Source organism: Anastrepha ludens, chromosome 4 (genome assembly GCF_028408465.1).
Source record: "Anastrepha ludens isolate Willacy chromosome 4, idAnaLude1.1, whole genome shotgun sequence".
Lineage (NCBI taxonomy): Eukaryota > Metazoa > Arthropoda > Insecta > Diptera > Tephritidae > Anastrepha > Anastrepha ludens.
The window spans coordinates 126,451,863-126,478,246 of NC_071500.1; positions in this window are offsets into that span (position 1 = coordinate 126,451,863).

Genomic DNA, 26,384 nt, shown 5'->3' on the forward strand with positions numbered 1-26,384 from the left:
CGGCTCTAATAACGAGAGTCAAACAAATAACAAGGGGCGTTTGCGTATTCTCAGGCTTGCATTACAGCTATCACTCACTTTTACGTCTCGGTGGATTTAACCCTTGACAGACCTTATACGATCAAATAACTCTACTCTGAATGCCGAGCTGCAGTAACATTTAGGGTTACTGTAAGGCGGATGAATTAGTTAAAATGGGCACTACGTTCTAAATTACTCACGACAAAGTTTTCTTTCGGAACATGTAAGCTGCGAATAGATAAAAAGACCAATGGATTTTTTCAAACTATCGCTGGAGACTGGTACATACCTGTAGAAGTAGCATGCAGACATGGCCAGGATGGAATAAGGGTCGCACTAACACTCTACTTAAGTCTAATAGGAGAGACTTAAGAATATTAGTAGAAGTGCTGCCTTAAAGGAAGGTATGCCAGTAGAATTGGGGCACCACATTGTGACTTTTGCAGAGGTTGTCAGGATGCAGAAGAGGAAGAGAGAGTTGCGGGTGGATGGCTCTTTGTAGTAGAAGGTAGAATTTGCTCGGAATCGCTTTTCTGGACAGCATCGCGGATGTTGCATATATAAAATTAGTTAGAATTATAAGATTTATAGAGTCCTCAGGATAGTTTAAAGAATATGAATGGCCAAGGGGCCTATATTTGGCTTAGGTGTGTCGTAAGACAGCCATTTTACCTAACCTAACCTACCAGCGTTTTTTTTTTCTTCATACAATATTTTTCCCGCGGAATGCAGAATAGACTGCTAAGGGAAATCAATTTTTAATCCGATTGTGAGAGTATGCTCCTATCGGGAGCATGTAAAGTAAGACGAGAAGTTCATGTTAATTTTTTTTTGTTTTTTTTCCCCAAGCAATAGCTTTTTTTATTCTTTCTTCCTAGTTTTCTTAAGTGAATATATATTTAACACACAATTTCTTTAATATTAACTAGGTAAAGTGTGTTTGCTTGTGTATTCAACTCATTTCTATGCACAAAATAAAGCCACAACTTAAGCGCAAAAAACAATTAATATGACAGCTCAAATATTTCTCAAAACAGCTGCCAAATACTAATCAATTATGCAACTCAACACAAAAAATACAAACATAGCACTTATTAATAATGCACAGCGAAGAGAGAAGCGATGTTCCAGCTAATTTCCATCTGCGATTGTGAATCCCAGCTGATTTGCATGCTATTACCAGATTTTGCAAAATCTTCGAAGCACCGAAACAACCGCATTTGCCTCACTAAGAGCAGTTGAACATGATTTGCATGCGAAATGAACACAAGAATATCCACACCATGGCCTTTATCTTGACTCTTATCTTAAATATGAGGGAGTGGCGAAAGTACAGGGAGACCCAGGTAAACGACTTCAGCGAATTATGAATAAATAAATCAGTCGGATTTACTTGGAAGCAGTTTAACAAATCTAGAAGAAGTGAAAGTAATGATTTTTAATGCAACCTACGAGTATTTATATCTTTTTCTCAAAATTTTAAATTTAATTACTTTATATTGAGTTTTTATTGATATTTAATATTTTAGTTCCCTAATTTGGCTTGTTTTTAATTACAATTTTGTTAATAAAATAATAACTTTTTAGCAACTCGAACTTGAAATATAATATATAGTATGAAAATTATTCAAATTCATTATGAAAGTCATGGATATTTGGAAATTTGAAAATTTGCGAAATGCTGAACATTTTCCATCATTATAATCATCCACCAGAGTTTGGTATAAAAATTAAATTCAAAATTTTGAGCCTCTTGAGGCTCTAGGTAGAAATTACCAAAATATCAATGCATTTTCGCAGCGATTCAGCAACCAAAAGTATAGCAGTTGTACGCCAAAGTAGTAAAGAGGATCAAAATTTGTCAGTAAGCGGCATTCATAGCCAACCGGGAGCCACTATACAGTGAATTTTGTGTAAGAATATGGCCCTTAAGTCTTACAAGGTTCATCAGGCTGATGACAACAGCAACGTCGAAATTTAATTAATTTTATACCAGAGAAATAATTCTTGTTTTTGTTGGAAAATATCATATACGCAGACGAAGCTACTGCTATATTTGATCATCAAAAACTTCATTGCTCTTGATGAGCCATTGATTCCCCTCATGTTACTCTTTGGTGCTCATTGAAGTCTGGGGGTATCATTGCGACATTTTTTTTTTTGGCAATACAGCTCAAGCCGCACTTACCATCAACGGATTGTGATATTAAAATTTGCCTACCACATTCCAGGATAATTTTTATGGGACGCCTCGACTTCCTACAGGATTGCCAAAATAAAGCTACGAACTTTTAACACGAAAACAAACAACTTCATTTTATCACTCCCAAGAAAGGAATGTAAAATATTGGTTGGAGTACTGACGGGACATTTTCTCACTCTATATCACGTAGCTAAAATGGCATTGGTCCAAAACGAGGCGTGTAACTTATGCGAAGAAGAAAGGGGTACGTTAGAACATCTCCTTTGCCACTGTCCTGATCTATGCTGAACTGGTTACAACCACCTGGGATCGGTATAGTTTTGAACTCTCTGAATGATATTACTGATGAATGTTTAAACTTTTCATTAAAACCCACCAAAACATGTATCACGAACTATGTTTAACACGACTCCGACAACACTGGTAACCTACGGAGCCTTGTGGGATATGTGAGATCTATTCAGATCAGCCAATCTACCTAAGCTATATCACTTATATAAGATTCAACTCATGAAAGATCTGTTTTTCGCCTATAAAATCAGATTTTGAAAATCAATTTAAATTCAAAGTATGCAGTTTTTTCTACTTCACTAAGCCTACAACTTGTAAAAATCTGGGAAAAAGTACATAATTTCTTTTTTTTTCTTTTTTTGTTACACAGTGTAATCGGTTAATGCATTCCTATTCTTTTCCAGCAAAATTATATAACTTGTATTTATTTATATTATATTAAAAGAAACTCGAATTTGGAAGCACCTGTTCACTCTTGATCGACACTTTTGTGTAGGAGCAAAGAGGGCTTTAAGAAGCATTAATACACTGAGTGGTTTGAAAGCTACAACAATAATAATAAAAGTCTTGCCCGACTTCATATTTTCATATAATTAAAGCTCGCTGATTTTAAGCGAAACAAAACGAGCAACAAACAAAAACATTTTACTTTTATGAGCAGCTGGGTTCACTGTAACTCACTGTAAAAATCTAACTTCACTTCACTAAACTCTACTTCCTAATCTATTCTACTTTCTAGTTCCATATTGCGTACTACTGCCGCACATGAGTGTCGACTTATAAAAAGTCTGTTTGTAAAGTAAATGCAAACAAAATGTTTATGCATTTAAGAAACGTAAACTTTAAGAGCAATCTTAAAAATAAAAACTCCAGTCATTACAATTTTAAATTTCCTGCACTCATTTTAATATCCTTAATGATGTGCAAAACCACCTCGACCAAAAATATACTCGTAACGCAGGCACTGCAACAAAAACAAGCCAGTAGTATCCGCACAAACTTCACCTGCACACATACATCCTCTTACATGTAAGCAAACCTATACCAGCAACACCGCCGCAGTGCCGCCGTGAGGACCAAAGTTGACTAGTAGAAGTATGACGGCGGACGACGAACGTCGGCGCTGTAGGTTTCTCTATTCAGTATGAAAATCACGTGCATTAACGCAAACCAACAATAACCATAACAGCAACTATAGAGTGTGGAGGGGGGCGGAATATAGTCAAAAAAGCATTAAAACTTTTTCACACAACAGCAAAGTAAGAAAAAACAAACAAAAAATTTACGGTAAATGTACGGGTCACCAGAGAAACGTCCAGCCAGACAGGAAACGGCTGAATGTTGGTGCGTTAATATGGAGAGTTGTTGGTGGATGGAAAAAAGTTACACCATTCCCCTTTATTTTACAGATTTTCTGTTTCGTTTATTTTCGCTGCTTTTCCGGTTGCTGTTAGTGCTTCCTTATTCGCGGTCACCGTTGCACGTTTATCATTCCACGGTGATTATGTTAGTTGCGCGTGAATGCTTGAAAATTAGAGTGAAAGGAACGAAATGGATACCGCTGCATTGTCACCTCACCAAAGGTTGAGGAGGTGCGGTAGGAGTTGGTGAGCGGCGAGCTAGCGAGCACAACAATTTTCCGCTTGCCATAGTACCGTTTGACGTGCAAAGAATTCTGCAGTTTCTCGTCATCGACTTCAACTTGGACGTCGGGGCGTATACGCGACAAATACATAATATGTACTTACAGCCACATAACAGCAGATATTTATTATACCCTATGTAGCGTACGGTGTGTTTGGCGCTGGAATTAAAAATGCAGGTGCACGTATGCAGCTCATATTTACTTACAGTTGCTTTACTGAGTGGCAGTTCGAAGAGCGCGGACAAGGTATTATAGCATTTTTTAATAACTTAATAATGTGAACGTAAATATTGAATGTATTAGGGTGCCCATCGAAAAAAATTATAAAACTTTAAATTGGATAAAAATTGAAAAAATATTTGTATATTTTTTAGATATCTTCAAAATAAAGAAAAGAACGGCTAATATGTAGATATGTTGGATAAGGAAATCCCATATAAATACATACATTTATAAAAAAAAGTATACACACATACATATAATAGCATAAAAATTAAATTAGAAATGTATTATTATTTATTAGTAGATATATCAAAATGCTTATATCTAAATGTAGAGGAGTACTAGCTGCCAGGGCTTACGACTCTTTCTTTAAGTATTTAATACCTGTGTTGATTTGGTTCTAATTATGGAGTTTAAATTATCTTTATTGACTTACATTCTTTCAGAAAGTTATATATTTTATGAATGTTTTCAGAAGAAGTTTTTTCAAGAAGTGCGGAGGGTTTAATGTCGCCAAATATTTTGATCCTGTGGCTTCGGAGATTGGGGCATTCATCTAGTAAGTGGTCGACCGTGGAAAGTGATCCACACCAAGGACATGTGTTTTTGGGTTTCCCTGTGAGGAGGCGTTCGTGTGTCAAGAGGATGTGCCCAATGCGTAACCTTATAAAGGTAGTGGTTTGACTCCGAGTGTTATTATTTGGAAAGTGGGGCTTTTGTCCTGATGGGTTAACTTTGCTGTACCAGGATGAAAATTCTTTCCAATTCTTATCTTTCTCACTTTGAATATACGCTGCAACGGTCCTAATCGAATTGTCGAAAGAGAGAGTTTTTCGCTTTTCTAGATTGGAGCACGAATATATACCGCTTGTGATAATTCACAGAGAAAATAGAGAAGACGTCCGCACTCGCTGACAGATTTCTTGCGACTGTTAGAAATGTATATTCCTAAATAATACAAAAAACTTGTTTATGCCATCGGTATACGACATCAAAATCTTCGAACGTTTCACAGCCTCTGTTAAGGTAATCTGGATAAAAATTGAAAAAAATAAATATATATTTTTTTACTTTTAAAAGTAAAATATGTTGCAATAATGTGAAAATTTTACACTAAAATTCAAAATATCAGTAAAGTTATAGCGCATATTGAGAAGCACGTCATAGCTGCGTTTTGTTAGCCGCACGGCAACTGCAGATGTCACTGCGAAAACTTTAAACGTGTTTTTCTCAAAACAACGTTTTTCTGGTCTGTCAACGGCCTACAGCAAATTATATTTAACCGATTGATCTGAAATTTTCATCAGTTATTCTACACATCAGTAGTTCTAGCAGGTGCTACTTTCGTTTCTTTCAGGCCTAACTTTCCATACAACAGTCTGATTTCCACCCGAAAAACATACCTTTTTTCAAAAGGTCGCCCTTTTGTTATTTAAAAAAAATTCCCATTGTAGCACCTGGCAGAATAGCAAGCATACAGAATAACAATTAACTTTTTCGTTTCAGATGTTCTGAAGGGCCACAATTCTGTTGACAAACCACCTATATTTTTTTTAAGACGCTTACTTTGGTGCCACACTACTACAAAAAAATAAGTCAAGAAAAACAAATATTGTTTTTGTATACTATTTGATGTCAATAAGAACATACTATAAAACCAAAACCATCGGATCTTATTTTCTTAAAAAAAACAATTCCTAAAAGATATCTAGAAAAATTAGTATTTGACAAGACTTCTACCTTAAAACTACTTTCACATTTTTGTTTTTTCGTTAATTCTTTTTATGAGAACTTCAATGTTAGTAGGGCGCTCATCGAATTCGAATCGAATAAATTTTATTATTTTTATAAGACAAAATATTTCCTATTTTTGAATACTGAATTAAGAAATTTTAAAACCATATCCACATTTTTAAACTTTTACCTAGTACTGTGGTGCCCATTGAAAAGAAATAAATAAATTTCAAAGCCCTTGCATATTTGCTTAATCTTTTTATAGATATTGAGTAGTAGGGGTGTTTACCAAAATGAAAAACTATGAAATTTTAAGATACTTTTTTTTTCTGTTTTACAAGTGCGAAAATATAATTATAAAATTGCAGAAGTACATAGTATTAGGGTGTTTACCGAAAAGAAAAACTATGAAATTTCAAAACGCATTTTTTCCTTGTTGTAAGTTCTGAGCTAGCACTAGGGTGCCCAAAGAAAAACAAATTATAAAATTTCAAAGTCCTATGCTCTTGCTTTTTCTTCTTACGAGTACTGAGCTAATACTAGGGTACTTACAAAAAATTTCAAAACACATTTTTATCGCTTATGAATTATTTCCTGATTTGATTATTTATATAAGTGAGTACTGGGCCCATTAAAAAAAAAAATTGTGACATTTCAAAACCCTATCTACCTTTTTTTCCTTTTTATGAGTAGTGAGGCAGTACTAGGGTGTCCTTTGAAAAAAATTAAGAGATTTTAAATATTGAATCCTGGTTTTGAGATCAAACTATTTTTCCAACTTCTGACAAAAAAATTGATAAATTCGTACATTTCAGGAACTGATTTGGCTTTGCCAAACTTTAGGTTCCTTGGAAATAACTTTATGTGAGTGCAACGATATATTTAAATTGATGCCTCAGAAAAATTAATTTTTTTTATTTTTTATTAAGCGTTAAAAAATAACAAGCCACATTCTCTGTCCTAAAATTACCAATTTTGACTTCTAAATCCTAAATTTGACCTTGAAATCCAACAATTACAATTTTTTTTTACTTTGTGCGTTGAAAAAAGCTTTAAAATTTAAAAAAAAAATTAAAAAGTTTTTTTAAATTGCACATATGTATAGTTTTATACAATATTTGAAAAAAATTTAAATTTAAAAAAAATTTTAATCTTTAAATTAAAAAAAAAATTTAATCTTTTAATTTTTGGGAACTTGGTTTTTTTTCGTAGTCATTTTTTACAGTCTTGGGGAGTGATTTTCATATATTTTTTTTGTTTTCAAAAATAATTTTTTCCAAACCATTCTTTCCAAATTTTTTTTTGGCCTATAAACTCTTTATAATTAAATTCCAACAATTTAAAATTTTTTTTACTTTGTGCGTTGAAAAAAATTTTTTAAATGTTGGCGTCTAAACTCTTCTTAATTAAAATCCAACAATTGAAAAACTGTTTTTTTAATTTTTGCGTCGAAAAAAGTTTTAAAGTTTTGAAAAAATTAAAAAGTTTTTTTAAATTAAACATAGTAGTTTTATACATTTGAAAAAATTTAAAATTAAAAAAAAAAATTTAATTTTTGGGAACTTGGTTTTTTATCGTTGTCATTTTTGACAATCTTTGGGCGTGATTTTTATATTGTATAATTTTTTTGTTTTCAAAAATTTTCTTAAAAAAAGTTTTTTTCCAATATTTTTATCCATAAATTTTATTTCAAAATATTTTTTCCCAAAATTTTTTGTTCCCGAATTTATTTCTACAATTTTTTTTGGTAATCATTTTTTCCAAAATTTTTTTCAAACATTTCTGTAAAACATTTTTTTTCATAAATTTCAATTTTCCAGTATAATAAAATTTTCAACATTGAATATATCCCAAATTATTAAATTTTTCTCAATTTAATTTGTATTACAGTCAAGCGAACAAATAAACGAAGTTTTAGAAGAATTGGTGGTGCACAATAGATTTTTCAGGTCCCAGTGCCAAATTTCCTCATAATAACAATAGATGAATTGGCGTCACTGTTCCAAATACTTCAATGCATCCTTTGGCATAAAATCGCTCAGCTTTTATTTTACTTATGCCTATTATAGCTATTTTTAAAGTTCGAGCCAATTGAAATATCCTACATTTGGCTGCTCAGACGGACGACTATGCAAACACAGCTTGTGCTGCAAACAAAAAACTATATAAATAGGTGTTGAAATTATTGTTAATCCTTTCTATTTTTATATACCTGCTGACTCTTATATTAATTGTTTTTATATATGCTGTATATAGCTTATAGTTCTTTCTGGAGTTAAATTTTTCCGCACACTCCCATTGCAATTGTCTACGATGGGCTATCGTCAAACCGTCGTCAATAACAGAATTTTATTTCTTACCAAAATCAATATTTGAACTGTTTAGAGGTTTGATTTTGGTTGGTGTGCTAGCTCTTATTTGACCAATATATACATAGACCTTTACATATTTTTCCATTGTTTAGTGACACAATATTTCGGCGCCCTATATTGAATTTTTCGGTTGACAAACGCATAGTCTAAGATCCGGCTGCAGATTTGGTGTAGTCATCGAGTACATGCTGAAATCCACATTTTTACCCACATTTATGATTAGGAGAATAAAAATTCACCAAGGTGCCAGTAGAAATGTGGCCGAAAGTATTTTTAATTAAATTATTGATTGATTGAAAATAAGTCACGGAATTACAAGATATATTTTTTTAATTTTCCATATACTAGAATGTTTAATCTATATGTACCAAATAATTGATTTCTTGAAAAAAATCAAAAATTATTTCATACAGTACTTGCACAATAGAATTTTTAACTTCCCGTTAAAAAAATTAAAAATGTGGATGTGTGGATGTGTGTGTGGGTCAACCTCTTTTCTAATTTTTTTTTACATAGTAACCTTGGCTTTACTTTTGATCAATATTAATTTTTTGTTGTATTTATAAAATTTGTAGTTTTGAAAGAATGATTATTCTTTTGGAGTATTTATTTCTTTGGTCGATCTTGCTATTGTTTGAACTGGTGATTGAGAACACCAGCATCTGACGCATGCGCAATAGCCTTAAAATGTCGCTATCCTTGTTAGACTAGTGATGTTACGCGCTAGCTTCCTCTCACTCAACCTTCAATTTTTCCCATCTTTAAATGCTGGCAACCCTAACTTGCGGCCAGATTCAATTAGGTTGTCGTATATCATAATAATGAGAAAAAAATTAGCTATATTTTGATCTATAACAGATCAATATACGTTATGGATGTATAAATATATCGAAATCATACCTGTTTATACCTGGCTGCGGAGAGGTGCGGCCAAGCGCGCAACGGCAACTACGGTTTTTTTAAGTATTTACACCTATTGCAGTAAACCGAACGATATTTTATCTCAAAACTTGGTTAATGAAATTTTTCCCGCAAAATCAATTAACAATAATTTAATTAAAAATACTTTCGGCCACATTTCTACTGGCACCTTGGTGAATTTTTATTCTCCTAATCATAAATGTGGGTAAAAATGTGGATTTCAGCGTGTACTCGATGACTACACCAAATCTGCAGCCGGATCCCGTACTAGCAGGTCTATGCCGAATAGCATTTAGCATAAATAAGTGGTTTTTGTTTTAGTTGACTATTTGGCACCGTCTTTGTAATTATTTTTCGTAAATATACATATGAATATACCTACACTTACTTGCATACGAGGTATGTCGAAAATGTTCCCGGAGCGATGGAAAATTATGAAAACTAAAACAAGATTTGTTTTTTAAGTTGATTTTTTTGTATGCAAAATATGTAGTATACTTCGGACCCTATACCCCGCTTTGCAAGAACGAGAAGCATATGAGAAGACTTATTTAACTCGATTTTGGAAAATGTAAACGGAATGAAGCTATATGAAGTTAAATTACTCGAATATGGGTAGCGCTTGAGAGACAGAATGGGATTTTTGGGCAAAAAGTCTGTTTATGTTGAAAAATAAGCCATCTGCTTATCAAGAAGTAGGCACCAACTTCCATTTTCTCAGTATTCTTGCCGAATGTGGCAGTAAGTAGTTCATAAAAACGAAATAAGATACACAACATTACCCTTTGGGCCCACGGATATTAGTTCCTTGTCCATAATCGCCTTAGAAACGTAAAAAAGAATAAGCATAGGCCACAATTTGTATCTTTTCAATTGCGATTTTTTAGCACTCAGATCATCTGGTAGATTTCATATTGAAAATACCACATCTCATCACCGAAACAGTACTTCTACATTCCCCAAATTATTTGGCACATATCAGGTACAAATCTTTCTCAGACCAAAAATTCCTGGTTAAAATACAATTAATCGAATCACTCAATGCAAGTTGATTCAGGATGGGAGCCGTGGTACAGAAACAAAATTTACAGGCATTTATTTTCCATTGCACTTTGGTGATTTGAACATCAAAATCAGCTGATTACTTTCCCGAAATTCCAGAACATTTTCACGAATTCATGCACAATTTCAACATTTCAAGCCTTCTCAACCTTACTAAAATTGTTGGCATTATTTGAATATACTGTCACACCTATCACTCTCCAGCTCTTACCAGAATGCGGCATCACTGTCTCTTACTTCCTCTTACCTCTTACTTCTTTGAATGTCAGGCAAATTTAGAATATGCAGACGTTCACAACATTTCAACATTTACTAGAGAGAACAAATGTTTTAGCTCCATTTGGAATTAGAGGGAGAACTTGATTCCAAATTAGTGGCACCGCAATGGTCTACCAGTGGTACGAAGTGAACCATCTAAATCCTGATGGAGTGAAGCAACCATCGTAACCTAACTTAAACGCAATACTCGACTTTCAGTAAACAAATTATAGGTTTGAATGTAGAATCATCTGCTTTAAATATCTTAATGTTCGCTCCGCTATTTTCCTTAAATATAAAGGCAGTCCGCAAACGTATACGCAGGGCCTTGTACATGCATCCGCATACCCATACTTTGTGAGCGTGAGGTATTCCATTTATCCTCCGGTACATTCACTTTATTTAATAATGGCGTTTTGTGTTCATTATTATTTTATTGTTATTAATTACATAATAGCTGGCCAAAAAACACTTGCCACCTTACCTGCAGCTGGGTGGCTGCTTTTGTTCAACATTTGTGCTGTTAGCTGTTATTTTCATTATTCCCGTAATTTTTCATTGTGGTGCCTGAAGCAGGCAGTTGCTGGGGTTTTCAGTTCATTTTTCTTGATTTGTTTAATTTTTTGACGGCTCTGTTTTGTTCTATGTGTTATGTAAGTTTTTTAGTGTATATGACAACTTTTAATGGCATACTGTTAGGCGCATGCGGCAGGAAAAGGAAATATCGAACACACGCAACCAGAAATGCGAGCAATGCAACAATGGCAGGAAACTTTCCTTTTGACATTTTTTGTTTTGCTTTTTTTTTGTTTCCCTTCGTTTAATATATACAATGCGGAAACGTCAAATTTTTCGCCTGATTGCAGACGGCAAGCAAGCAGACGATTACCGTCGTCATCATTATTGACGCCCTCACTTCGGGTGGCAATAAGTATTCAATCGATTTTTACTTTTATTATTTTTAGTGCTAACGAATGGGGAAATAGATGACTTTCAAATGATATTAAAGCATAATTTTGTATACAAAGCTTTTGTGATGTATTTTGTTAGTTATTAGAAGCTACGATATTTCCACTCGTACACCGCGCGACAAAACAATAGCATATAAACTTTTGAACCAGTGTAATTTTTTTTAGAGAAGTATCGCTCAATTCCATTTGTGGAACAATAATGTGTAATAACGAGTCACCTTGATTAATTGTTTTTTGTTTTTTGTTTTTTTTTTTTTTGGAAGACTAGGTACCAGGTACCTTAAAAGCTCAGAATTTGGGAAATTTTACAGAGATAACTAAAAATAAAGTATTACCGAATGCCGCATTGAAACTTTACTAAGATAGGCGAGTACTGATTTCCAATACGAGCTGTACAAACCTGAAAGTAAAAGGGAAGAAAATATTTTAAAATTATTTCTAATATCTCAATGAATAAAATATTTGTTCAATTTTAAAAGAATACGATTACTCGTACAATTATTCGTACATAAATACATACATTGCATAGTGTTTCCTTATCTCTGTCTCTAGTTCGTGACTCAGACCATTTCTTTCATTCTTTTAAGCAAACTCCCAAAATCAATTAAACTAATTTATCTTAGAAACCCATAAATAACTTCAAAAGAGATCAGCAATTTTAAACAGAGTATATTTAAATATATTTATATAATTCACACGCTCATACATTGTAAAGAACATTATTTTGGGAAAAAAAATTAATTCAAAAAAAATTTTTTTTTTTAAATATATTTGTATTCTTAGAAAGAATGTTTGGAAAATTTTAGGAAAAAAATGTTGTTTTTTTATTTTAATATCTGTATTCAGGAAAAAAAATAATTTTAGGAAAAAATTTTTGGAAACAAAATTTTGGAGAAAAAATGTTTTGGAAATTTTTGGAAAATTTTTTTTCTTACTTTGAAGAATACAAAAAGTTTTTTTCCTTCATTTTTTTTTTAATTTTTAGAGACAACATTTTTTTTTGTAATTTTAGAAAAACACTTCCGTCAGATTTTTTTAAAAGCTTGGACTATGCTCAGTAACACCTGATTATGATGAAAAATGCTTTTGAAAAAAAAAACTTGTTTTTTGTTAATTCTTGAGAAAAAATATATTTTGTTTGCTAAACGATTTTGATGACATCCCCAGTTTACCAAGAGCTAGAGCCTGGTTACCAGCGGCGGCATCAGACCCTCAAATGATCTTTGAAATGCTTCGGGTATGTAGTCTGGAGCTTCCTACATCGCCTTGGAAGGTCGCAAAGCTCGTCGATACCAAGGGTAAGTACCGAAGCGCTACTTTCGTAGTCTGAAAGGACTCGGTGGACGCACTGGCGGGATTTGATGTTGCGCTATGCTATGGGTTTTCGTCCATGACATTGAGGGTCTATAATAAGGACAAGATGCCTAACCCATAATCCACCTGTACATTCCTCCATTCCAATAACATCAAGGAATGTCTTACATTGTCGCCAATACCAGGGAACTGTAGGGCTGACCAACTTGCAAGAGAAGGTACCTGCATGCCAAACATAAGTAATTTTACGAGGGTACCTCTCGCAACTTGTAAGCTTATTATTAAGGACGCCCTAATCAGAAGGGAGACGCCCTGTCCAAGAATATTATAAAATTGAGTAGTCTCCAAATTAGGACCTTAGTAGGGCTCTTTCAGGACATTGTCTCATAGAACATCATGCAAGGAGATTAGGCATTCACATGCATGATTTCTGTTATAGCTGCAGAAATGAAGAGGAGTTGCAAACAATACAATGCCTTTTTTGCACATTCTCGACTCTAGTCAGAAACAGGAACCGATATTTAAGATCCTTTGCTTTCTCTATGTGCGATGCCAAACCTAACCTAACCTAATCTGTACCAAAATATTCAAAATTAAATGGATTTCAAAATTGAAAATTTTTTCAGCATTTTTTACAGTTTACTTCTTATTATACCCAAGCCTATAAATAAAACCAATTTTTAGAAGAATTGGCAACAATATCCAAATTACTTGGATCAGTTGACTTGAAATCACTCAAATGCCTCACCATAGAAAACTACACACGGAAATCCTTTGCTTTCTAAAGAATCCATTATCAGGCTCAATAAAATCACACAATGCCGTTGAATTGTAGCAATCGGACAAAATTCAGATCCTGAGGTACACAAACAATTCTTTTTCTTCCTGATAAAATTTACGACAAGATGAAAGAGATGCTCCAGTATCTGGGAGTCTGCGCCAATGGTAAGCTCTACAAGATAGAAATCAAATGAAAAAAGCATGGCTTCTCGTATCAAACCTTAATAGAGGAAAGAACAAGTCGATTTGTAGATTGATTGCAGTTTTCGGATATATATTGAGCGAGTGTATCTTAAGACTTCTATTCAGACTTCTTTCCGCAAACTGCGCCTTAGTTTCGAATGTAGCTCAGTGAGCGTGTGAAGGTCAAAATAAAGATTTCCATCACTCAAAATCATTTTATTTCATTGATTATTACTTTTGTGCCACCTTGTGCATATATTTGGTGTTTAGTTTATTAAGGAAAGAAATATGAAATAAATAAAGAAAATACATTTATGTACATACCACCGTCTCCATCTATCTTACTAAGGACATACATACTAACATACATATATGCATACATACCTGTACATGTGTACATATATTTTCGCAATTTCCCTTGCACATAAATTCATCATATCCGTTTCAATTACAAGCCTATGCGATTTTTCCTTAATTTAGCTAATCTTAAAAGTCACGCATTTTTCAACTCTCCAGTCGCACAGCTCAACCAACGTGCAATGGTATTAGTTTGTTGTATACGACAAGTGGAATTTGCACACGCTATCGTCCATCAAATGAACTTAATTATAAATTCAATCCTTGCATGTGCATTGCGTTCAGCGTTTGCATATTTGCTCAACCTTTTGTTACACTAAATTTTAAAATTTTATCGCAAAATGTAAATAGCAAGACGTTGTGGCTCGTTAGTGATTTATTTGTGTTTATAATGCATTTTGATGGTGGGAGCAGGCCGATGAGGCAATCGACATTGGCAACGAGTAAAGATCAACTACAAAAACTGGGCAAACTTAGCTGATTGTTATGTTTTATTGACCGCTGAGAAGTTTCTTATTGCCTAATAGTGTTGCATTCTTTCAAGCAGTTGTAGCACCTTAAGGTGTGCGCCGCACTGTGGTTTGGATAGGTTAGGTTAGCCTGGTTAGCACTAAGCCACGCATAGATCTTTTGGTATCTAGCGATACCAGATGGGGACCCACCTCAATGAATTGTGAAAGTAGATATCATGTAGGATGTCAACGCTTTTGTCGAATCTAAGCAGAGCTAGGAGATCCGCTTTTGAGACGTCCTCCAGACCCTCAAACAATGGCGCTCCCAGGCATTTTAAACGCGTTTTTAATAATGCCGGACAAACGCACAGAAGGTGTTCTAAAGTTTTCTCAACATCCTCTCTGCATTTCCTGCATTTGTCCGTGTTAGCAATCCCTATCCTGTACGCATGTGCAGCCAAGAGATTATTACCTGTTAGCATACCTAAGATAGTTCTGCAGTCCTTTCGCGAGAGCGTAAGTACGAATTGAGTCAGTTTTTTTGTCGTTAGTTCTACACAAAACGTTTGCTGATTTGCATGTGGTCAAATTAGTCCACCTAGCTTCCACTCGCATTTTCATGTAGTCGTCCATTTTGTTGTATCTTGTATTTAGCGGCTTTGGTATGTCGTTCTCTTGTTCAAATTGTAGTCTAACAACACTTTTTGCTATTTCATCTATTATTTCGTTCGCCATAATGCATTTGTGACCAGGTACCCAATAGATATGCACCCCAATGTTTGCGGCTAACCTTTCTATGGCCACCCTGCTCTGTTGAACATTTTTGGACAATATGAGCTTATTGCTGCTTGACTGTCCACATATAAAGGGTGGTTAAACTTCAAGGACCGATGTTGAATGTGAACCACACCTAATTGCATTTCATTTGACATTTTTCAATTTCAGACTAACTCAATTAAACCATGGAAAGATACACAATCGAACAACGCGTTAAAGTTATTCAGGCACAAAGAGGGACTGTTTGGTGCGGTTTATGGGCCGGCGGCATCATTGGGTCGTATTTGTTCCAAAATGAGGCCGGTCAGGCAGTTACTGTGAATAGTGTTCGCTATCGTGAGATGATAACGAACTTTTTAGGGCCCGAATTGGAAGATATGGATGTGGGCGATATGTGGTTTCAACAGGACCGTGCCACTTGTCACACAGCTAACGAAACAATGGCTCTTTTGCGCGAAAAATTTGATGGGTGAATAATTTCACGTCGCGGCGATGTCAATTGGCCCCCAAGATCATGTGATTTGACATGGGGATATTTGAAATAAAAGGTAAACGTCGATAAGCCAGCAACAATTCAAAAGATAAAGTATGAGATAATTCGGCACATTAACGAAATAGGACCTCAATTATGCCTCAGCGTCATCGAAAATTTGGACCATCGGATGGAGGTGTGGTGCCATTTGGCCGATACTTTGTTCTATATGTAATTGAGCCATACCAGTATTATCATAATAAAGAGAAAAGACAATAACTTCTTAAAAATATTGTATTTTACTCAAAATCAACGCCGGTCCTTGAAACTTAACCACCCTTTATATAATTTATTGAGTTATTTCTTGTTCTTGTGTAGGCTATCTCCGCGACTTTTCCCACAGCAAAAGTTTACGCTTGGAAAATACTGCTGTGGTCTGGCAGCTTGATAGGCTGCCTTATACCTAGTTTTGCGCAGTAAATACCCATTTCCACTCCGTCTAAAGTTTTAGAGCTGTGGCATTAGTAATGTCGGTTTTCTTGTCGCTGTCCACCATACTAAGGCCCCATATAGTATTATAGGTCTAACTAATGCCGTGTAGCACCAATGCATCAGAGAGGATGATGGACCCCAAATAACGCCCAGCGTTAGCGCATTACTAGCCTTTTTCACCACTTCCTCAACACTGTACTTCCACAGCAATTTACTGTCCGGTATTCCTCCGACGTACCTCGCATGATCTTTGAGAAGTAGTTCGTTGTTTCCTAGCTTTGGGAGGTTCCACGCCGATACCTTATACTTCCTGGTAAAAAGGTCCGTTTTGGGACATGGTTAGACAATCGATCGGGCACAAAATTCTCAATTAATAAAACTAATCTCTCTTGCCCGATTGATTTTAGTTGAATATCCAAGGACTTGTGATGATCTCCGCAAGGGACTTCTGGGGTAACACACAAACAGCGATAACTTTTACAATCATTAATTTTGTTGTTTTTTTTGAAATTTTGCTAAAGTCAAGTTAAAATATGACGTATTAATGCTATTGTTTTCATTTTTGTAAAATAAAGCAATCGACTTGCAAAAAAAATTACTGAAAGTCATCATTTTTTCGGGCCTCTGACTAACCTACCTACCCTAACCCCTTAATTATTTTATTTACTATTTGCAGTACTAACAGTTAGAGAGGACTTAAAAACATAAACCCATGACGATGGGTCGTTCGTGTGCGGCTAAATCGTTGAGAAATCATGAATTTTTTATAAAATTACTGCCCGGCGCACGTTTCATTACCATTTGTTTTTGATAAAATATTATTAAAATAAATTTATTTAATTTTAAAAATTTTGAAAACATCTCTTCGGATTTGTTTAGTTAAAGCTTAGAATTTTTTCTAATTTTCTGTTGGCGTAATATAGTAGAAATAAGCGTCGACCCATCGACATAGGATTAAGGTGCCAAATGGAACGACATGGGACTAGGGTTTATGTGAAATGGTTCAACTGCCAGTCTAGCGCTCCTCAAGTAGCTCTAAAGCTCCGTTTTGATAGGGACTAGGGCTAATAATTGTTAATTTTTCCAAATGGGATTAGGTTGGAGCCACACCAACAAGTTCTCATATGAAGCTAATATTTTGGAAATTTTATTAACTCTAATAGAAACAACATTTCATAGCTATGCCTTTACAAAAAAAAAAACAATACAATAAAAAATTTCCTTTATTATCGGTCCATTCTGTAAGATTGTAATTCTGTAGAAAGCATTAGCACAACAGCATTGTCATGGAACCCACAAGGATACAGACGACCCGGTCGTCCCCGAAATACTTGGAGGCGTTCTAACCTTTATGTCGTAAAGCGAACAGCGGTTAACAGAATAAGATTTAAAGGTTTTGTTCAAGCCCTATGTTCCCAAGTGGAATAATAAAGGAATTAAAACTCAAAAATAGAAAAGTTGCTTATACGGGTAGTCTTATTTATTCCCCCATTGGGAATTTCTTTTAAGTATTTTCCAAATTTTACTGAAGTTTTTTGTACCCACTTGATAGCTCGATTTGATAGCAGATGATTAGCTAGCTATTAAGTTTTTTCTCAATTCAGAACCACTGCGTGCCTTACCGAATTTTTATAAAAAATTTGTGTTCCTTTCTTTGTCATGAAATAAATGTTAAGCGTCAGAGTTTAATACAAACAAATATTGGCAACAGTCGCCACCTCAACGCCTAAATGTATGCTACACAGCATTGTGACAGACTAAAAAGCTATATTGAATTTTTACGTTGCAGATCCGACACAACTTTCACCATCGAGTTCACTTCAATATAAAGTTTACGCTAACTTAAATCAAAGCTTTAACGCCTGAGGGATGTCTGGCATTGCCTTTGATCGTATTAACTAACGTGCGTCTACGTATTTTACTTTAAAGCCGGAAATTGAGCGCTGCAACTAATTGCAGCTTAGCAGGCCAAACGCAAATCACTTCTGGAGCTTAGGCTACACATATATACATATATGCATATATATGAAAGTCATTATTACTAGCCCTAATCACGACTAGCCGCATTCACCATTTCCATTCGTATGTATAGGTCATATAACTAATTTAATTAATAAAGTTTCGGCATAACAATACCCCGAAGACGCACTTAACGAGCACTTAAATGAAATTAATTGCTTACATGGACAACTTGAAGCATTAGTAACGAAATGGCAACAACAACGAAACGACTGTACCCGTCAACCTTCGAAAGCAACAAAGATGACAGTCAAACGAATATTGTTGTACTTGTATGTACCTTCATTGGTGCCACTTCGAGTCGCACTCGCATGCGTATATCCGATACTTTTGCTCTTGTGTCATTGTAATTGTTTTTTGCCAGAGCACCTATGTGTGTGTGTAATAAAGTGAGTACAGTTGAGATAAAAAAAGTGTCAAAGCAGTGGGATGAGAACGTGCCATGTCCGGCTAGGCAAACAAAAGAAAAACTTCAGCAGGAAAAGTTGCAGCCAAGGCGACATAAAACACACGCCCGAAACACGCTGCGGGCTTATTTCTGCAATCAAATGAAAACACATAAAAGCGTGACACACACGACGTTGACAATAAATGTCAAAGAAGGCAAATTCAATAGTGTTGCAAACAGCAAAAGGACAACGTTGTATTGAAAAGCAGTGACAATAAAAATGCGCTTTAATTGCGCAAACTTTTGCACCACGTGTCCTTTTACATTTCTTATGTCCGTATCCACGGATCGCACGCACCTCCCGTAGTTTTCTTCATCATTTGCTTTATGTGTTGCCTTTTTTCCAACTGGAATGGGACACCTTGAGATGCTACGCTTCTAGTATTTTTTTCTTCTATTTTTTATTCGTCCCTTCTTATGCAAGCCTGAAATTACATTCGCGTTTGTTCTCACATTCCTCACCGTTCTTCGCTAGTCTGCATTCTACTCGAAAAATCTATTTTCTTCATCTTCTTGTTTAATGATGCTTAACGCTTTTCTGACATCAACACAAGCCGTAAATCTTATCCCACTTGCACTTCATTCCACCTAGTTTTCTTATCGCCACTAGCCGATGCCGTCTTTGAATGCTGCCAGGCTTGCAACAATGAAAGGCTTATAACATTTTTTAATGGTATACCTTTGGGGTGAATGTATGGTTGTATGGGTGTATGTTGAAAAAATATGGCGGAATGCCAGCGCTCAAATTTTATTGCCTTCATCCACGCGCTGATACTTAGTAACTGAAAGGTAAAGAGTTGCAAGAAATAATTTTGAAGCAATTAAATGTTAATTACCTTGTAAAATTACGGTTGATAAAAAGAAATTGGCAATTACATAGGCAGTGGCGCACAAAAAAGTGCTTGAAATTAAGTCAAAAAAGCAAATAGTCTCCAGTTACAGGAGAAGAAAAATGTGAGTGAGCCATGAAAAATCGCTTATCGACCGGCCAATGTATTAGGTGAAGTAAAAAATTATCAGCGTTTCTTCACTTTATTGCCACGACGAAATTAATTTAGTTAAAATTTTACTTGCTGTAAATAATTTACCGATTAATCTGCAATTCCTGGGTAATGAAATTAGTACTCCCAGTGCCGGTCCAACTCGACGATTTCTATGATTTCAGCAACATTTTCAACAATTTTCAATGTCTCAATGAAATGATTGAAGTCCGCTTTTCTGTTGCATTCGATTTTGTATGGACCCATAAATAGCACAAATCTTGCTGCCTATTCCGACTTTTCGCCTTGAATATAGAGATAAAGAAGAAATTATCAAAATATCGTCTTCATTATCTTTACTTTGGAACGCTCTGGCATACAATTGGCTCCACCACAAGCAAAACTAGCAAGACTGTCAAAAAGCACGTTTTATAGATTTTGAAGTGTTTTTCTGCGTTGAGTGAAAGAAATAAAGAGACTGTAGTTGCTATCAAAATTGAAATCTAAAATTTAATTCAAGCTCAACTTCAGAAAAAATTTGGAATTCAAATCATAAATTATCAAAACCGAGTGTTTGACAACTTCAAACAAAAATTCCTCTCCCAAATTGACTTCAAGCATAATTTTTATTGTAAATTATTCTGCAACGAAATTGAATTCATTGAAAACACTCAATTTCACGCTATGCTATTTTCAATTATTGATAGCAGAAGAAAATTTCAATCAACGCCCAATTAATGTGGGCATACGTACGTATGTATGTATTTAGATTTTATTTATGAAAAAAAAAATTTAATTTCAAGTGAATGAAATTTTTCGAGGATCGGAAAGAACTTAATTTTTTTCAACCAATGAAAAAATTTTTTACGGCCTTATAGTCGGGTATAAAAAGACTTGTCCGTATAAAAAGACTGCAAATTTGACAATTTTAATTGTTCTGAATTACAATGAAGTGGTGGTGCACATACATATACATGCACACATGCATGCGCATACTTGTATGAAATTTATTCCAAAAAAACTTAAAATTCGAACCATATATACTTTTTCTTCCAAATAGCTCTACTTAAAGGTAATAATTGGCCTGAAGAGTTCTCAACCTGAGCAATTCGATGTAAAGTGAACAAATATTTTAGAGATGTCGTAAATTTTTCAAAAAACTAGTTTATTTGTAGGCTTGAATATAATACAAAGTATACTAAAAAAAAAAATTTTTACTTAAAAAAAATTTTTTTTCAAAAAAAAAAATTAAGTTGAAAATAAAGAAATTTTACTTTAAGAAATAAAAAAGTATAAAACTCTTATTTACAAAAAAAATGTTTTGGGGGAAAAAACTTCGTTTTTACATAAAAATTTTTAGGAAAAATTGGCGTTTTGAAATTTGTTCGATATTGGAAATTTTGACCTAAAGATTCTTAGTGTTTCTGGGAAAAAATGTCAACTTAAAACAAAACTTTGCAAAAAAATTAGATTTTAAATAAAAATTTTTGGGGAAAAAATTGCGTCTTCTCGCCTAGAGTTTCATATTGTTTATTTAAAAAATAAATGTTTAGGGAAAAAATTTTTTAGAAAAAAATATTTGGGAAAAATTTTTACTTAAAAAAACTTTTACCTAAGAAAAATATTTACTTTAATTAAAAATGTTTAGGAAAAAATGTTTATTTAGATTTAAAAAAAAATTTGTGGAAAAATGCGTCTTCTCGCCTAGATTTTCTGGGTGTTAATTAAAAAAATATTTTTGTTTTTTTAGAAGAAAATATTTGGGAAAAATTTTTTATTAAAAAAAATGAACGTTAGGGAAATTTTTTTTTTATTTAGAAGCAATATTTTGGGAAAAAATAAAGCTTTTACTTAAAAAAAACTGTTCTTGGGAAAAATAAGTTCGATTTTAAATAAAAATTTTTGGGAAATAAAATTGCGCCTTGAGATTTAGTCGATGTTGAAAATATCAGCCCAGAGTTTCTTAATGGTTTCTTACTAAAAAAATGTTTACTTAAAACAAATATTTTACTTAAAAAAAATTTTTTTGGGGGAAAATCAGTTTCATTCCGAGATTTTGTATACAATGAATGTGTTTGGTTGCTGACAAACTTTTTGTCAAAACGTCCGCTGGCATCTCTTCAGTGCTAACATATTTTATAATAATGTCTTTTCTTTCAACAGCTTCACGGACAAAGTGATGACGTATGTCGACGTGTTTGGTGCGGTTATGGAAAATCGGATTTTTGCTTAGCTTACCGGCGCCTTGGTTGTCATTGTAGATGATTACTGTTCTGTCTTCGCCGGTTATTTCTCTGACTAACCTCTTCAGGTGTATTGCTTCTTTGGTTGAATCAGAAAGCGCCATGTACTCAGCTTCGGTGCTTGACATAGCCACTGTACGCTGTTTTCTGGACTCCCAACTTATTGCTCCGTTCGCTAATTTAAATGTGAACCCGGTATATGATCTTCTGTCGTCAATATTTGACCCCCAATCGGCATCGGCGAATCCTTCTAAAGTGCTGTTTTTGGTTGAAGTGAAAGTCATTCCAAGATTTGGTGTACCTTTTAAATAGCGCAATACTCGCTTTGCTGCCACCCAGTGTGCACTTCCGTAGTTGGTGTTAAATTGACTCAATACGCTTACGATGTGTGCGATGTCTGGCCTTGTTGAAACAGCCAAGTACATTAGTGAGCCAACTAGATTCTGGAATGGCAGTTTGCTTGCAGAATTACGTTCTTCTTCGGTTTTCGGAGACATTGCCTTAGACAGCTTTATGCTTGCGTTTGCAGGTGTGGCGACCGGTTTGCATTCTTCCATGTTAAATTTTTTCAGTAATTGGCTTACGTATTTCGATTGACACATTGTAATTGTTTTTGTGTTTATACATTGATTAAATTCAATCCCGAGGCAAAACTTTATCGGGCCTAAATCCTTCATTTCAAAAGTAGATGCCAGTTCATTTTTTATTTCTTCTAATTTTTGCTTGTTGTTCGACGCTACGATTATGTCGTCAACATATATGGCAATAAGAGCAATAGTGCTTTTGCTTCTGTACATATATAAACACGGATCACATTTCGATGCTGTCATGTTCATATTTTGTAGCTTCTGATCTAGCTTTTGGTACCACAATCTACCCGACTGTTTTAAGCCATAGATTGCTTTTTTCAATAAACAGGCGTTGTCTTTCGTGTATTGAGATGCTTCAGCATCGCTCAATATCTCATGCAAATCGCTGGGCAAAGTCATGTATATTTCGTTTTCTACAGTTCCGTTTAAATATGCGCTTACAAAATCGAGCTGGTGGACCTCTAAACCCATTTCTGCTGAAAAAGCCATTAGCAGCCGTATGGTGTTTAGCCTAGCGACAGGTGCAAAGGTTTCATTATAATCAATTCCAGCCCTTTGAGTGAATCCTTTTGCTACCAGTCTAGCTTTTCTGGTGTCAACACTGCCATCTGATTTGTATTTAGTTCGAAAAGCCCACTTAGATTGGACAATCTTCTTCCCAACCGGTCGATCTACGATTTCCCAAGTATTATTTGACATAAGCGTTCGGTATTCTTTTATCATGGCTTTCTTCCATTCGGTTGCTTCAGGACTTGAGAGGGCTTCTTTACTGGTTTCTGGGTCGGTACTATGGGCTAATGCTGTACTGTGATGTTCATCTTCGAGAACCGCTTCCGGATCACTGGTAGAATTTTCGTCGCTTGATGACATTTCGAAAACTGGTACCATATTGTATTCTAACCGTGGTCTACCGCGGGACTTAATCTTAATTTTCTTTCGGCGGCCTCTACCTCGTTTAAGAGCTCGTGGCGCTTGAACGCCCAAATCTCCAGTTGTTTGGGGTTGTTGTTGTTGGTTTTCGGGAAAATTTACCGGTGCCTTTTCTTTCGTTTGTTCTAACTGCGAATGTATTTCGATGTCTTTCGTTAAAAATTCTTCGTATGTGTCTATATTCTGTTGCGGGACAAACACGACGTCTCTACTTCGACGTATTTTTCTGGCTACGGGGTCCCAAAGGCGGTAACCCTTCGACGTGTCGCAATAACCTACAAATATGCATTTTATGGACTTCGAATTGAATTTACACTTACTTGCACTTTTGTCTAACATGTACGCTGTGCAGCCGAACTTTTGTAAATAGCTGACATGTGGAGTCCTTCCCATCCATATTTGGTAGGGAACTTCACCATTTAAACTTTGTGATGGACAGCGATTGCGTAAATAGTTTGCGGTATTGATAGCTTCTGCCCAATATGCTGGAGGAAGTCCCGATTGTATGAGCATGCATCTGGCCATTTCTACGATGGTTCGGTTTTTCCGTTCGGCCACTCCATTTTGCTGTGGAGTGTATTCGATAGTAAACTCTTGTCGTATACCTTTTGCTTTGAGGAAACTTCTCATAGCATTGCTTGTGTATTCAGTTCCATTGTCACTTCGCAGACATTTAATTTTCTTACCAGATTGATTTTCCATTAAACGTTTATATTCTTTGAATTTTTCTAAAACTTCGCTTTTATGTTTTAGAAAGTAAATTTCGCACCATCGACTCTTGTCATCAATGAATGTGAGAAAGTAACGTGAGCCAGCAAAAGATTGCGTTTTCATCGGCCCGCATACGTCACTGTGTACTAACTCTAAAACATCCATGGCTTCACGAGTCGACTTCTGAAATGGTTTCTGTGTCTGCTTTCCCTGAATACAAGTACTGCATGAAGTTAAGTTTGTTTTCGTATTTGCGTTTATTCCAATAACTTTTTTCTTGTCAATAACTGCCTTTAGATCTTTTTCGTTTAAATGGCCAAAAGCTTCGTGCCAATCTTGAAGTGATGTTGGTTTCATGTTGGCGATGGCTGTAAATTCAAAGGGTTCTTCAACGTAATAAAGATTCTCTTTCCGCTCCGCAACGAAGATTCTTGCGCCTGTCGAAGCATTTTTTACAATAGCTTTATTTCCGGTAAATGTCACTTCAAGACCATGCTGAGTCATTTTTGGCACTGACAACAAATTTGTTCGGAGGTCCGGCACATACAATGTTTCGTTAAGTGTAACATTACAACCGGTATTCGATTTGATTTCCACTATTCCGCGCCCTTCTATTTTCGTAAAGCTCTCATTCGCTAACGCTAACGTTTTGCCGTTTAAGGTTTTAAACTGTCGAAATTTTTCACGCAATGCACACATGTGCGACGATGCCCCTGAATCTAGACACCATCTGCCACTCATATTTACGCTGCTTGCACCTAAAACGATTTCTTCAACTTTGCACGACGAATAGTTTTGTTCTTGCCTCTGTTGTGGCTTTCTGTGCTTGAAATTTTTGGATTTACAATCTCTTGCTTTGTGGCCTATCTTTCCGCATGTGTGACAAGCGTATTTGAAAGATTGTTTCTGTTGATCTTCCCTTGCTGTGTTTGGTGGTCGACCTCTGCTTTTATTTAAGTTACGTCTATTCGTATACAATACGTCTTCGGGATCTGCTTCTTCATGTCGTTTCCGTGCTTCGAACTCCTCTAATAATTTCACTTTCAGCATTTCTAGTTTCGGAAGTTTTTCTTGCGTCTCAATTGCAATTCTGAACGTTTCATATTCGTTAGGAATACTATACAATAGAAGGATGGTCAATAGTTCATCTATGACGACCATATCCATTTCTACAAGCTTATCAACAATGTCGAAAAATTTTCGCAAATGTTCGTGCATATCATCACCGGGTGTCATTTTGTGCAATATGAGCGATTTGAGCAACATTGCTTGACGTGCTGGTCCGCGGGATTGATATACCGAATGAAGTTTATCCCAAATATCTTTCGATGTACGACATTGTTTAATTTGCTGTAATTCGGTTGGAGAGATTGATAATACCAAATCTGACCTTGCTTGGGCATCGCTATCTATCCATTCGTTCACTGCTTCGGGTGGCGCTTCTGGTTTTATACAGCTGCCATTCACGTATTTCCACGTCCCATTTTTTATTAAAATGGCCTCAACCTGTATTTTCCAGGTATCAAAATTTTCTCTATTCAGACGTTCAATATTAATTGCCGAAAAACTCATTTTTCAGTTTGCACTTCACTTTTTTTTTCGTTTCTATGGATTTCTATTTTCTTCTGTTGTCAAGATCTTTTCTTTGTTTCGCAGTTGTGGTTATATGGGAACTATCCAGGCGCAGTGGAAGCGTGCTGGGCCCATAACCTATTAAAAATATCGCAGAGTCTTGTTCGAACGTGTTCTTTATTTGAACAACCAGGAAGTGAGAAAAAATGTGTATTTAATGAATTGACATAAATGACATTTAAGTCTAAGCAATATGGGTGATGCCAGATTTGTGATATATTATCCATTTCAACATATAAAAGCTGATAACTGTCAAATCAACTGCCAATTTCTACAAAAATAAAAAAAATTATTTTTGAAAATT